A 14799-nucleotide genomic window follows, 5' to 3' on the forward strand; every position below is an offset into this window, starting at 1 on the left:
ACCCATCCGCCCTCCAGAAGCATTAACTTCCTAAAGTTACTCTCCTCAGGTATTTTACCACAGCAGAAACAAAAGTAACACAGGCCACAGGGGCAGAATCACAGGTGCTCTCAGAGTGCCAGTGATCTCAAGGTGAGCCCTCCTCCTCCTCCACTCCCACCCCCCACCCCTGTGCTGGGGTGGGGGGTGAGCTACTCTAGCTGGTACTGTCACCAGGAGCGCCTTCCTGGTGTTCTTGGGGTGAGGGCCCTGTACTCTCGGGCCTTCACTTCTCACAGGGCCTCCTTTCACTTAGAGGTCACAGCAATTCGAAGACCTTGAGCCTGGTGTTTCCTCTGCACACCTTTCATCCCAGTACTAGGGAGGTAGAGGCAGCAAGGTCAAGGCTAGCCTAGGCTACTCGGTAAGTCGGAGGCCAGCCTGGGCTACAGGAGGCCTTGTTTTAAAGAAAAATGTACAGAACTATTTCCTCATTTAAATATTACCTGCATATCTGTAACAGCAGAAGGGGGATGGCCAGAGAGGTGAGACAGTAGTTAAGAGTCACAGTGCTCTTGCAGAGGACCTGAGTTCAGTTCCCAGCATCTACTTTGGGAGGCTCACAACCACTTGTAACTCCAGCTCCAGTACCCTTTTCTGGGCTCTGTGAGCTTTTGCATACACCACAGAGAGAGAGAGAGAGAGAGAGAGAGAGAGAGAGAGAGAGAGAGAGAGAGAAAGAGAGAGAGAGAGAGAGAGAGAGAGAGAGAGAGAGGGAGAGAAGGAGGGAGGGAGGGAGGGAGGGAGGGAGGGAGGGAGAGGGAGATGGCTCAGCAGTCAGGAGTGCACAGCTATTGCAGAGGATCTGAACTAGATCCCCAACACTGTCCTGGGCAGTTCACACAACTACCTGTTACTACAGTCCCAGGGGTCTCTATAAAACTACACATAAACCAGGTGGAGAGGCACTTGGAAGGCAGAGACAGGCAGATCACTGTGAGTTTAAGGCCAGCCTAATTGACCTAGTGAGTTCTAGGACAGCCAGAGCCACATAGAAAGACCTTGTCAAAAAAATATAAAGAAAAAAAAGAAACTACTCAAGGGCTGGAGAGATGGCTCAGTGGTTGGGAGCTCTGGCTGCTCTTCCAGAGGACTGGGTTCGATTCATAGCTGCCTGTGGTTCTAGTTTCGGGGAATCTGACACCTTCCCACAGACATACATGCAGGCAACACACACACATACACACACACACACACACACACATATGAAGTAAAAATAATTTTTAAAAAGAGAAAAAACCCACAAATAGACATATACATAATTTTTAAAGTAAAATTAAAAAACAAACAAACAAACAAAATAGGGCTGGAGCGATGGCTCAGTGGTTAAGAGCACTGACTGCTCTTTCAGAGGTCCTGAGTTCAATTCCCAGCAATCACACGGTGGCTCACAACCGTCTGCAAAGGGATCCAATGCCCCCTTCTGGTGTGTCAGACACATACTAGCTTCAGTGTTCTCATATAAATAAAATTTTAAAAAATCTTTAAAAAGCATTCAATTGTAAATATGATATTAATTATATATGAAAAATATTAACCTCTCAGACCCAATATCACAAACAGCCTGAGATCTATACTATAAAGGTAAATAAAATGCTTATAAATTCAGAATATAGGGGCAGGTAGATCTCTGAGTGCAAGGCCAGCCTGGTCTACAGAGTGAGTTCCAGGACAGCCGGGGCTACACAGAGAAGCCCTCCTTCAAATACATAAATAGACAAGTGAGCAAACTGAGAATACTGGGCCCTTGACATCAGCAAGAATTTACCAGCACCGTATGAGCCATAGCTGCAGACAATTTGTGTTAAAATACGGAAGACAAGACACACCATTCCTCCTGCTCTTCTGACTCCATCTCAGTGGGTTCCATACGGTCCCTTATGCACCTCAGAGCCCTAGGAGTGTGCCCCTGCTGTAGCCTCCCAAGGATGTGTCCCCTACATTTCTGACATAGAAATATCAGCTTACACACATGTGAGCTGACTTCGTTTGGGTCCCTGGCAATCTAGATTTCATCTCTTGATGACCAACTACCATTTTCCACAGACGCTGCCCCTCCCCCACACCCTTTCTCTGACTGCAAAGCCTTTGATGTCAGAAGCACAGCTCTACTCTGCTTCTTGCCTCCCTCAAAGTATCACCATTGTTCAGACTTTTGGTCCCTGAGAAAATGGGGTTGGAATGTTCTGGAAAACCACGTAATACTAGGTAGTCCTTAAAAGCAATCAGCTAAAATGTGATCCGGTCTGGAAACATAATCAGTGTAAAGAAGCAAAGGGAATGCGCTCATTAAATTGAAACCTTTTTTTTTTCAACGTGGCAAAGTATGTAAAACATAAGGTTTATTATTTTATGAGCCACCAAGATGGGCTCAGCAGCAGGGGAAGGCAGCTGCTGCCAAGCCTTGACAATCTGAGTTTGATCCCCAGAACCCTTTATGGCAGAAGGAAGAACTGAACCGCACAAGTTGCTCTCTGATATCCACCAAAGCATTAAAGTACTGAGTCCACACATTAAAAAAAATACACAAAGAAATGCAATCTAAAATTGTTTGGCTGTCAGTTTGTAAAAAAATGCCATCTTAGCTCTAAACCGTTATGCAAGAGAGGACAATTTTCCGGAGTCAGTTCTGTATGTGGATTCCGGGGATTGAACTCGGGTTAGGAGACTTCTCAGCAAACGCTTTTACCTCCTGAGACATCTCCTCAGCTGACCACTTAATATTTTAATACTTAAGTGTTGGACCAACTCTAACAGAATCCTAAGACTGAAGCTTCCCCAGCAGAGGCAAATGATACCCATGTAGTCCTCTAGATGGCGGTAGAGAGTTCTATCACGATCCTGTCTGTTTCCTTTCCCTTGCTCCACCACAACCCGGCAAAACAACACCTTTTAAAGTGTTTTAAAGAAATGCAAATGAGACTCTAGGAGACGGAGTAGCATCATGTAGGCTTAGATTTTTCAAAACCTACTTTTAATAAGGGTTTCCAAACACATCGACCCCCTTCAGTATCATCTATTTTTATAAGCAAAATATAAAAGTTTGTCTTTATTATTTTGTCTTCATGTGTATGTGTACCATATGCAAGCCTAGTTAGTGCCCTTAGCGGTCTGAAGACCATATCAGATCTCTTTCAAGTTAAGTTACAGATGATTGTGAGCTGCCTTGTGGATGCTGGCAAATCACCTCTGTTCTGGGGAAGAACAGCCACTGCTCTTAACTTGAGCTGTCTTTCCAGCCCTTAATTAATTTTTAAAAAATTCTGGTTAATTATACTATAAGATTTCTTAAATACCCATTTGATAAGGAACCACCAGCACTTTAGGTATAAAACATCATGAATGTTGTTGTTTAGAGATTGATATCTTCCTTTTAATTTGGAGAAGATTTATCCCAAATCTTTTGTGAGTGTCTGTAGCTAGAGTAAATGGAGTTAATAATTTTTAAAATATCTAAGCGTGTTATAGGGGCCTTTACCACTATTAAGTTTGTTGTGGCTAAGATTGAAAAACCTGTTTGTTTGGTTTATTTTTCCATTTCTTTCTTTTTTTTTCTTAAGATTTTATTTATTTATGTTATTGTATGAGTACATTATAGCTATCTTCAGACACACCAGAGGAGGGCATCAGATCTCATTACAGATGGTTGTGAGCCACCATGTGGGTGCTGGGAATAGAACTCAGGACCTCTGGAAAAGCAGTCAGTGCCCTTAACCTCTGAGCCATCTCTCCAGACCCAGTGTCTTAGTTAGGGTTTCCACTGCTATGAACAGACAGCATCACCAAGTCAACATACAACATCTAATTGGGGCTGGCTTACAGGTTCAGAGGTTCAGTCCATTATCATCATGGCGACAGCATGACAGCATCCAGGCAGGCATGGAGCTGAGACTTCTACATCTTGTTCTGAAGGCAACCAGGACAGGCTAGGGGGAGGGACTCTTAGGCACTGAGTGGAACTTCAAATGCCACCCCCACAGTGATGCACTTCTCCCAACAAGACTACACCTCCTACAGTGACACTTGCCAAGGGCCAAGCACATTCAAACCACCACTGCCAGATTCTTTGCTTCTTAGCAGTAGGAGTCTGTCATTGGTAGCACATGCCTTTAATCCCAGCACTTGGAAGACAGAGACAGGAGGATCTACAGAGTTCCAGGACATCTGGAACTACACAGAAAATCCCTGTCTCAAAATAAATAAAATAATAAAATAAGTAGTAATAAGAAAAAGTATTTTTAAATTTTCATTTTTGTTTGATTTTCTGGGATTTTTTTTTCTGGAGATAGGGTTTCTCTGTGTAGGTCTGACTGTCTTAGAACTAGTTCTGTAGACCAGGCTGGCCTGGAACTCACAGAGATTCAACTGCCTCTACCTCCCCAGTGCTGGGATCACACTACCATCACTCAGCTAAAACTTCTTAAAATACTTATATTTACACACACACACACACACACACACCTAGAGGTAAGTCATTTTCTTAACCCATGAAATGAAGTTTAGCATCTCAGAGGAGGACAATTCTCTGACAGGGAACTATTGCAGCTGCCACAGGAGCCATTGTCTCTTAAACTTAATTTACACACTTAGGTAGTAGGGCTGTGTCCCAGAACTGTAAGACAAGGATCTAGGAGGTAACATCCTGACCAGAACTGTACAATTATATATCTCATGTCTTTTTAAAAAGATTTTATTTATTTATTTGTTCTATGTGAGTACACTATAGCTGTCTTCAGACACACCAGAAGAAGGCATCAGATTACATTACAGATGGTTGTGAGCCACCATGTGGTTGCTGGGAATTGAACTCAGGACCTCAGGAAGAACAGTCAATGCTCTTAACCACTAAGCCATCTCTCCAACCCCTTATCTCATGTCTTTTAAACTAAGGTTTTGGGCTGGAGAGGTGGCTCAGTGATTAAGAGCACTGACTGTTCTTCCAGAGGTCCTGAGTTCAAATCCCAGCAAACACATGGTGGCTCACAACCATCCTTAATGAGATCTGATGCCCTCTTCTGGTGTGTCTGAAGACAGTGACTCACATACATACAATAGAGAGTACAGGCGCTGGTTTCTAATGTGCTGTTGCTTTAGGAAAGCAGTTCTCCCTTTCATCTCCAGAGGCTCATTTGGTGGCAAGAGACTGGCTTACCACCAGAGATCTGCTCTTAGGAGGAAGCCTCCTATCCTGAGAAAAACATGTGTTTACTGACATACTTTTTTTGCAACCTACTTTAATAAGGTTCAACCTCTCCTCTAGCCCACCACCCAGCGGTAGTGGAAGAGAAAAGTCATTAGGATGTGGGGGAAGTGAACCTGTTCAGCAATAGTTCTTTAAGGGCAAGCTCTGTCTTGGGCAGCAGTTCAGTCCCATAGCAAACACCAAATGCATTCAGCAGCTGCAGACCAGTCCTCTAGGCAGGCAGACAGCACACGTGAACTGGCAGCTACAGTCCAGTCCTTTCAGCAAGCTGCAGGAACCTCAAGAACAGTTCTTGGGTGAGTTTCTCTCAATGGTGGAGCTATCACAAGTTGATCTGAACAAGGCCATGCACGGTAAACCAATACATGCATGTCCATAGCAAAGAATAATGAGGCGGAGCGAACCAAACCAAGGCTCGGTGCTGGTCTCCCACTGTCTGTGGGGTCAGATTTATACTCCTTCCTCACAGGTCCTTCCACTGTTTGTGAGATGCCAAATCTTTTTTAAGTTCTGACTCCACTTTAGAGAACCTGACCAAAGCTTGAACTCAGATAAACTAACAGGCTGGTACCTAGCATTAGTTTCCAAGTCGCCCCCCAACAAAACTGAAGCACCTAGCTCCAGTCTCTAGGCTAATCCCCAACAAAACCAGCGTTTCCAGGGGGACCACTAACATTTCCCCGGCACTACATTGGCCGTATTAAAACATCCTTTCACCTATGTGCCCCAGCAAAACATCATTTGACATCACTTTCCAAAGAAACTAGAATTTCCACTTCATGTACTATATCATCTAACCCAGGAAGCCAGTATGGAATTGTTTAGGAGATATATTTATATATAGCAAACACAAAGTGGGTCCTATCACCACCTCAGTCAAACACCACACACACACACACACACACACACACACACACACACCTTGCGGCTCAAACCGAACTGAAATTTCCACACTCCCTTGTGTAGCAAGCCCTTTAACACCTGACTGGCTGAGACACTCCCCACTAAGAACTATTTCTATTTTAGGAAGATTAAATGTTTGCAAGCCACAAGGGTTGCATGTCTTTCTTTTTGACACTCTTTCCACTGGGGTTGTTAATGTCTGTCACATAGACCTTGCTCCTTCACTCCAGTAGTCTGTTTTCTCCCAGGCACCTACGATAAAGTCCTGCCTCTTCCCCATGACATTTTGGCCTGTTAGTGTCTAGTGTCCTGATTTCGGTATTTGCATATTATAAATAAGGATGGAAGGCTTATCTAGTTTCCTCAGGGTTCTGATCCCCCACAACATAAAACAAAAACTGATTAGCATATTCTCAGTAAAACACAGAAAACTGCCCTTAATTCTGCCTCCTCGGAAACCACTTCCGGCTCTATCTTCCTCCACGCTTCTGTGGGTCTCTGTGTCTGTACTTCTGAGACCTCTGGGGAACTTCTAGCTCCCTTCCTCTCTGTGTGTTTACCCTGCTTCCAGGGCAGGCCACAACGTAGGAGTTTCCTGCCTGCTCATCCCCACCTCTCCCTGCCTGGCCTTTAAACTCTGGGTCTCATAGGGCCTTGGAATCACCTTCCGGTGTCTGAGTCCTGCTGCCACCTCCCCAAGGCTCCGGAATACCAGTTACTGCCTGCCACCTACCTGAAGGGATGTCCAAGACGACCTCGGGCTTTGCTTGTGGTCCAAGCATTGAGTGCATTAGGCAGTTCTTGAATTCAGTCATTTCACTACCTGGCTTCCTGTCTTTGCTTAGATTTTTTTTCTTCCTTAACCCCACCCCCACCCCCCTACCCTCACATGCCTTGGGCTGGAAAGATGGCTTAGTGGTTAAGAGCACTGACTGCCCTTTCAGAGGTCCTGAGTTCAAATTCCAGCAATTACATGGTGGCTCACAATCAGATCTGTAGTAAGACCTGATGCCCTCTTCTAAGACAGCTACAGTTGTGTGTGTGTGTGTGTGTGTGTGTGTGTGTACACACACCTGTCTGAAGACAAGTACGGCGTTTTTATGTGTAATAGATAAACAAACAAATAAATAATCTTTTAAAAAACCCTCCTAAAGCACCCACCCACCCATAGGTCAAAAGGCATTGCCTGACCTACTTTCTCCTTGAGAGCCTGTCTAAGGCCCGCCTCCTTCTCTGGCCCCTCCTGTCGGTGCTCCCCGCGTCCCTTCTCTGACCTCGTGCACGCACTACCTACATCCGCTCTCCACGGACAGAAACTTCCCGTTTCTCTGTGTGTCTCCCATCCTGCTTGTGCTCCCCATTGGCACTGGCATCTCACTGGCTTTTAGAGCCCGGGGCAGAGAGAATACAATGAGTCTGGGGCTTCGAGGGACGAAGGGCTTCAAAGTGTTCTGCACGACCCAACTCTGCAGCTGGGTTCCCCGCAGCCCGTCCAGGTTGACGTGCAAACCTCTGTACCACATCTGCCTTGCTCCCAACCTCTTCTGTCGCCAAGCTTCTCTGTGAAAAATGAAGCTTCAGTTCATTCATCTGCCCGGGGTGGGGGGGGGGCAGGGAATATAACGCGGGGGTGAGAAGTATAAAGGCCTAGAGCACTGTGTACCTGCAGACGACATGTGATAAACAGTCTCAAAGGACTGCTTTTTTCCAGTGTACTTTTTAAATTTTACTTTTTAATTTAGTCTTTCAATGGGAATGTGCTATGACATTTGTGTTGCCGTGTCGTCGGACAACTTGTGTGGGGTTGCACCTTTATTCAGGTTCCAGTGAACTCGTTCGTGCGGGTGGGCTTGCATCTTTACCACCTTGACAGCCCAGATACTGTCTTTTTGTTGCTGTTGTTACTGTTTGTTGTATTTGAGAAAGGTTCTTATGTAGTCCAGAGTAGTCTACATTATAAGATTGTTCCTATTTACGGGCTGTTTACACGGTTAGGTTTTTCTACACTAGGTTCTGCCCTGTCGGATCTGTCCTATCAAGTTAGTTACATTTCCCTTAAAGGTAAACTGAGTAACGGATGAGCTGAGACTGGGCCTGTGCAGTTAGATCAGAGTAACCACACCTGAGCTTGCTGGTTGCTCTTCTGTTTAGTTTTGGTTTTGTTTCTTTTTTTGTTGTGTTTGCTTAGACATTCCATCCAGGTCTGGCGTTGACTTCATTGTATGATCCACATATAAGGACACGCATGTAGGCATGTCATGTAGGCATGTCCTTGCACTTCTGACCCTCCTGCTTCCACCTCCCAGTGCTAGGGTTATAGGCTTGGGTTACAACACTCAGTTTATGACCTGTTAGGAATTGACCCTAGGGCTTCCTGCATACTAAGCGAGCAACTCTAACAACCAAAGTACTACCCCACTCCCAGTTTTTAAACTATTATTATTTCACTCTCTTACATCTCTACGTGTTTGTGTTTTCGGAAGTTTTCTGTTTGGCTCTATGCAGGCTCGACACAAGTTAGAGTCATTTGGAAAAAGGGAACCTCAATTGAGAAAAACGTCTGGACCAGAAGGATCTATGACCAGGACTTGAATGCATATTCTTGATTAATGATTGACTTGGGAGGGCCCAGCCCATGGAGGGTGGGGTCAGTGCCACTCTTGGGCAGGTGCTTCTGGGTAGTAAGAGAGCAGGTACATGGGCTGGAGAGAAGGCTCAGCGGTTAAGAGCACTGACTGCTCTTCCAGAGGTCCTGAGTTCAATTCCTAGCAACCACATGGTGGCTCACAACCATCTGTAATGGGATCTGATTCCCTCTTCTGGTGTGTCTGAAGACAATGACAGTGTACTCACATACATAAAATAAATAAATCTTAAAAAAGTAAAAGAGCAGGCACACTCCTTTAATCCCAGCACTGAGAAGGCAGAAGCAGGCTCATCTCTGTGAGTTTGAGACCAGCCTGGTCTCTATTGTGAGTTTCAGGAGAGCCAGGGTTGTTACGCAAAGAAACCCTATCTTGAAATACAGCAACCAAAACAAAAAAGGAAAGAAAGCAAGCTGAACAAATCACTAGGAGGAACGGGTCAGGAAGCAGCACTTCTCCATGGGCTCTGCTTCAGCTCCTGCCTCTGGTTCTGCTTTGAGCTCTTCCTGACTTCCTTCAGTGGTGGACTATAATGTAAGCTGTAATAAACCCTGTCCTGACACTATTCTCCCAGCCAGGTTATCAGGCTTGGTGGTAAGTGTCCTGCTGAGTCACCTAGCAAACAATGCTTTTCTGCATTCTGGAAACTGAGTCCCCTGTCACTGAAATGAGTAAGTAAGGTGACCTTGAACTGCCTCTACCTCCCAAATTCTGGGACTTACAAAAGCATTACACCATGACACATTTTTATGAGCACCTTACTCAGATCCAAGTCACTGTTTGGTACTCAGAATTGCATCAACTTTATTTTTTTTTTTTTTTTTGAAATGTGCCGGTGGCCAGTGTTTGTTTATTTGGTTTTTCCTCTTGGGATTTGAATTTAAAAGAATAACTTGAATGTCTAGATGAATCTGAAGGGGAACAAACATCTTTATAACATTTGTGACTTGGTACTTTCCTGATCGTTCCCTGGCACACCCATTCAGATATCGAAGTCCCCTTTCTTGGTTCCTGAAATGTATTCCCATTACAGTCTTGCCCAATCGTTCTTAAAATTTTTTCTTCCCCTCGAGGCTTTGTGGTTTATGCTGTTTTCTCTCCCTTCATGGAATATGTTAGGCACGTCTTCCCTCGGCTCCTCTTACAGACTCTGACTCCCCACCTTCTTCCTGCCGCTGACCTAGGAGCAGCTGTCTAGACTTAGCAGCTGATGGAGGGGTAGGACTCACACCTCATCCACAGGCCATCGGCTGGGCATGAGGGGGATGACAGCTGAGTCTGTGGGCACAATGGCCACATTCTGTACTCCGACTTGTTGGGGCCTCATCCTCTTCCCTAACCAGAGCAACTGTTTTCAAGGACCAAGGCCAGTCGGCCCCACCTGTCTGCTCTAACCCTTCCTTTCAGCAATCTCTGCCCTCTTTGGTCTGGTGTACTAATGTCTCAGGACACTTCTGTCCTGCCAGACTGCCTCTTGTGTCCTGCCAGTCTTGTCCGTGTCTGAAATTAACTGGAGGGAGACATCTCTCACCTTGGAGAAGGTGCAGTTTACAGAATGTCTGCTCAGCCGTCATATTCAGACCCGGGTTCCATTCAGGTAGATAGTTGCAGGTCTATCAATGCAGTCAGATCAATGGCTGCAGATCTATTAACCCATGTTAAGGAACAGGGCTAGTATCTGTCTTATGTTTGCCTACTTCCCTAGATTTGGCACAAAAGTCAAATCCCTTCTCCTGGATCGTAGTGTGTTGCAGTAAATCCCCAACCCCAACGCTAAAAACCCATGCAAAAATCACACAACTTGGATACAATATTTATAAGTTGCACACCTAGATTGGGCAGATACTACTCCACCCCCCAGCTATGAGATTGCCTGCTACTTGCAGCTACTCTGGGCCACGTGGTTCTGTTCCATGTTCCTTCCATCTCCTCTTCCTCCATCTTCCTCTCTTCCCTACTTTCTAAAACCTCCAGCCACATCTTTCCTTTCCACTACCCAATCATAGTCTCTAGCCCTTTATTTGACCAGTAAAAATGAAGAGAAGGGTCAGAAGAAATCACCTGATTCACTCCTGTTTGGGCAGCCTTGTTCAAGGAAGCAGAATTAACATCAAATACAAATAGCACCAGGGCAACCCACAACTTCTCTCTACATAGTCCTGGTTGTCCTGGGACTTACTAGGTAGATCAGGCTGGTCTCGAAATCACAGAGATCCTCCTGTCTCTGTCTCCCAAGTGCTGGGTTAATCCTGTGTACCACCACACCCAGTAGCATATGAGTTTATTAAGTAAAGACTTTTAAAAGTTATTTATTTGTTTGTTAGTTTGTTTGTTTATATGGCTACACTGTAGCCGTCTTCAGACACACCAAAAGAGGGCATCAGATCCCATTACAGATGGTTGTGAGCCACCATGTGGTTGCTGAAAATTGAACTCAGGACCTCTGGAAGAGCAGTCAGTACTCTTAACCACTGAGCCATCTCTCCAGTCCCATAACTAGAGATTTTAAGTACAGTCATTTAGAGAAAAAGACACAGAAAAAGGAAAAACTGTACCCAAAAATTGAGTGCAAACTTCTCGAGAGATAGAGAGTTAGATGTCTTCACGAGTATTATAGCTATATGATTCTGGGCTCTCTGAGCCACATTACTCAAGGGATGTGATCGCAACAGATTTAAAGATTAATGTTTAAAGATTAAGTTTAGCACATCTCTCCTCCTCTTTTTCTAGGCAATTTTCCTAACACAGGCTACCTTCCAACTGGACCATCCTTCTTCTACATCAGGAATGCTGGGATTACAGGCATGTACCACACCAGTTTTATGCAACACTAAGGAACAAACCTAGAGCTTTATGCAAGCATGAAAGCAAGCAGGCAAGCAGAAAGCAAGCAAGCAGAAAGCAAGTGAGCAAGAATTTTATCAGCTATGATCCATCCCCAGCCCCTTTCTCTTTTAACATCCTCATTTTAAAAAATCTTTAGGGAAATGAACATTGTTTTGTTTATTTATTATTTATTATTTATTTATTTAGAGACAGGGTTTCTCTATGTATCCCTAAATATCCTGAAACTCAGTCTATAGACAGACCAGACTGGACTTGAACTCACAGAGTTCTGTCTGTTTCTAGAGTGCTAGGATTAAAGGCATATGCCACTATATCTGGCTGGACCATTATTTCTATAGACAATTTTGGCTTTACCAGTTGTGATGAAGTTTCTGGTTCCTAACTGGAATCCCAGAGTGTAGGGTTTAGGTGGCTGACACAGTGGTTGGTTAAGCACACTGGCTGCTCTTCCAGAGGATCTGGGTTCAATTCCCAGCAACCACATGGTGGCTCACAGCCACCTGTACTTCCAGTTCTAACAGAGTCTAGCCATCCTCTATCACCAAATGTTCACACAGTGGATATTCAGGCAAAAGACCCATATGAATAAAAAAGATTCCAGAGAGTGGGGCTCCTTTTCTTCCCATGTGCCCCTAATTTTCTCTGTATGCTGGTCCATTCAGGTAGCCTGAGGAGTAAGGACTTCTTGGAAGCTAAAAGCTGAAAAGGCAGAAGGAAGTCTTTGAGGAACCAAGCCAAGCCCTGTGTTTTTGCTTTTGAGAATGTCCCCTACAGATTTGAAAATTTTTTAAAGATTTATTTATTATATATCAGTACACTGTAGCTGTCTTCATACACATTAGAAGAGGGCATTAACTCTCATTACAGATGGCTGTGAGCCACCATGTGGTTGCTGGGATTTGAACTCAGGACCTCTGGAAGAGCAGTCAGTGTTCTTAACCACTGAGCCATCTCTCCAGCCCCAGATTTGGATATTTTAGTACTTGATTCCGATGTTTTGGAAGGTTCCGGAGGAGAGCCTTGATGGAGGAAGTATATCACAGGGTTGGGCTTTGAGAGTAAAAGACTTCAGTTTGACTGCAGTTCAAGGTGTGTGAGTTCAGTTTCACTTTCCTGGCAGCCTGCCTGAGGCTTGTTGCCTCACATCCCTGCTGTGGTGGATAGACTCTTACCCCTCTGAACCATGAGCCAAAATAAACTTTCTTCCCTAAGTAGCTTTTGGTCTTGGTATTTTATCACTGCGGTGATACCAGTAACTAATACCTGAACTTCTGGTTCTCCTGTCTCCAGTGCTGGGCTAACAGCCCTTTAACAGAGTTCCCCATGTTGTGGTGAACCTCCCCCCAACCATAAAATAATTTAACTTGACTATAATTTTGCTACTGTTGTAAACCATACTGTAAGTATCTAGTATATAGGATATCTGATAAGAAACCATGTGAGACCCACAGGTTGAGAACCACTGTGCTAAGGGATCAAACCCAAGGCTTTGAGCATCAACAGAGCTAGAACCCAGTCCCTAGAGACAGTTTGAATTATGGGTCCTCGTGCCTTGGAGTGCTCTGGAGCCCTTGGGTAGAGAAATACAGACCAGCATAAGAGGAGGAGGCTTGGTGCTCCCGAGTCTGGCCAGAACCCATTAGCTCTATTAAACTCTCACCAAGACATCTTCACGTTGCCTGTACACTGCCCGTGACCCTTAGTGTGTGGGCCTCTTTCCCACTTGTTGCAGCACCTTGCATGTAACCAGCCTTCAACAAACACATACACTCTCATTTTCGACACAATGACCTGATTGACTTAATGCTTGCTTATGGAAGACAGTAAAGGTTTCCACAATGCCAAATATGGGCATTTTAGAATTTGACCTTGAGGAAACAGAAAGTCAGATTGCTCTCCTCAAAGTAGACTGCTTTCCCCTACTATCTCCCCCGCCCCATGTCCTCCAGATGGGAGAAAACCAGGTTATGGGAAAACCAGGTCTGGAAGCACAGGCCAGACCTTTTGTTAGTAGTGGTGTTAGTGGTGAGAGTTTAGGGCCTGGGAGTCCAAACAGGCCCTTAGTCACTAGTCACTAGTCTCCAAGAGGCCAAGTGCAAACATGATTGATTAACAATGACAGACTGAGTAAAGAAGGGTGTGTTCAGCTCTCTCACCCCTTTTCTCCTCTCTCCCCCTCTCTTTCCACCTGTTCCCAGTCTCTTCTCTTTCTCTCTCTCTGTCCTCTCTCTTTTTCTGCCTTAACCCCCTTCCATGTCCCCAGATAAGCTCTGTTCTATATGTAAAAAGGGTGGGGGTATGTTCAATGTGTGCGTGCACATGTTGAAAGAGGGAAGAGGAAGCCAGAGGCTCAGTTAGCTCCCCACTCCATGGTCATAGTTCGTGGCATGACTTTAGGTTTAAAACAGAAAGTGTTCTAGCGTGCTTTCTACTGCTGTGATAAACACTGTGACCAGAAGCAACATTCACAGTCGACATTACCTTACAGCTTCTAGTTTATCATGGGGGGAAATCAGGACAGGACCTGGAGGCAGAAATGAAGCAGGGTCCACGGAGGAATGTTGCCTAATGGCTTGCTCTGTAGGTTCAGCCTCAACTACCTATCTAGGACACATCACCAGGAGAGCTGTCATTCAGAGTGAGCTGGGCCTGCCCATCAGCCATTAATCAGGAAAATGCCCCCACAAACTTACCGACAGGTCTGTGCAACAGAGGCATTTTCTTCCTTTTTCTTTTTAAGGTTTATTTATGTATATGTTTACACCATCGCTGTCTTCAGACACACTAGAAGAAGGCATCAGATCCCATTTCAGATGTTTGTGAGCCACCATGTGGTTGCTGGGACTCTAACTCAGGACCTCTGGAAGAGCAGCCCAGCACTGGGATAGCCCCCACTCTTCACCTCTGAGCCATCTCTCCAGCTCAGAGGCATTTTCTTAATTGAGATTCTCTCTTCCCAGATATGTCTACATTTGTGTCAAGTTATCAAAAACTAAGCAACACAGAAGGTCAAGAGCAATTCGGACTTGAACAGCCCTGGATAAGGTCCACCACAGACCTCTCATTGTTTCAGCACTATTCTGTCCTTCTGGTGGTCTGAGGAGTTGTCAGAACTGTGTGGAATCTCTTGGGCGGGTAGAGCAGGGGCTCCTCTTGATAGCC

This window comes from Micromys minutus (assembly GCF_963924665.1).
Source record: "Micromys minutus genome assembly, chromosome: 5".
NCBI lineage: Eukaryota > Metazoa > Chordata > Mammalia > Rodentia > Muridae > Micromys > Micromys minutus.